Source organism: Mastomys coucha, unplaced genomic scaffold, assembly GCF_008632895.1.
Source record: "Mastomys coucha isolate ucsf_1 unplaced genomic scaffold, UCSF_Mcou_1 pScaffold20, whole genome shotgun sequence".
Taxonomy (NCBI): domain Eukaryota; kingdom Metazoa; phylum Chordata; class Mammalia; order Rodentia; family Muridae; genus Mastomys; species Mastomys coucha.
In genome coordinates, this window is record NW_022196903.1 from 65,981,207 (window position 1) to 65,982,627 (window position 1,421).

Below are 1,421 nucleotides of genomic sequence, written 5' to 3' on the forward strand. Positions count from 1 at the left end.
AAAAAAAAAAAAAAGAATCAGGTAGTGATGGTGCATGCTTTTAATCCCAGCACTTGGGAGGCAAAGGCAGGTGGGTCTCTCTGAGTTTGAGCCCAGCCTAGCCCACAGAGCGAGTTCCAGGACAGCCAAAGCTACACAGAAGAACCATGTCTCAAAAAAAAAGAGACAAAAACAAGCAAACAAAAAAGCTGGGCAGTGGTAGAGCATGCCTTTAATCCCAGCACTTAGGAGGCAGAGGCAAGCAGATTTCTGTGAGATCAAGGCCAGCCTGGTCTTCAGAGCAAGTTCCAGGACAAGCAGGGCTGCACAGAAAAAAACCTGTCTCTAAAAGCAAACAAAACAAGACAAAACAAAACAAAACAAAACAAAAGCAGATCTCGTCACTCGCTGAAGAAGGCCCTTTCCCAGCCTTCCTTGGGGTTAACTATAGCTAGAGTTGCAGGCTGTAGTGTCCCGAGGCCAACAGAAACCCTGTGAACCCTTGAACCACTTCCTTGTGTTGTTTTACATCACATATCTAACTATTTACTTTCATCATGGGACTAGCTCCTGCCCCACCCAGCCTGTGATCGCTGGAGGGGTTTCTAGGGAGCTTCTGCAGGGAAAGGCACTGGCAGGAATCAGATAAGGGAGGGAGTCCTGATGGCCAGAGGCAGTCGTGGCCTAAAGCACTCTGACTTGAGCTTCCTTTTCTCTAGGGCCCAGCCAGGTGTGGACATAGCCTGAGAGCTCTACAGTCTCAGAGGACCGCATGTCAGCTGAATCCCATCTCATGCCCAGGAAGGGTGGCTAGGGGGCATCTGCTTCTGGGTAAAGCTACCTGAGAGCCACAGGGGACACAGAAATCTCAGCCCTGCGTCCCTACCTCAGCCTCACAGGACACTTCCTGTTTTGTCTAATGCTCCTCTCACTAGCACCAACCAGGAGTCTATAGAATCAGAGGGTGTTAAAGTAAGGGAGGAGGGGGAGGTCGGTGGCCCCAGGAGCACCCTAAGTGTGCCCTTCCGGCACTTATCCGGCATCAAGAGCCAGGCAGGAAGCTCTCAAGAGCATTGCATAAGAGTAGAGGATTGAGAAGCCTGGGGTGGGGCCAGAGAGACTCATTCTGACCCCACTCAGCATCCCCTGCACGGTCCAGAAGATGGGGATCAAACAAGACCCCCTCATTTGAAGATGAACAAAGTCGGGCTGAGGGGGCTTGGAAAGGGGGTAAAGGAGAAGAATAGGAACCAACATCAGCCAGCACAAGGCAGGTGGACAGGAGTGTCCCTGCTGAGAAGACCTGGGGTCAAACACCTGGAGGGCTCTCAAGACACTGGCAAACACTGAGGTCAGCCTGTTCCCATGGAGTCCAGCCCCCAGGTCCTCTCCCCCACTATAAGAGCCCCTGACTCAAGTAGGGTACTAAGCAGTAGGCAGCC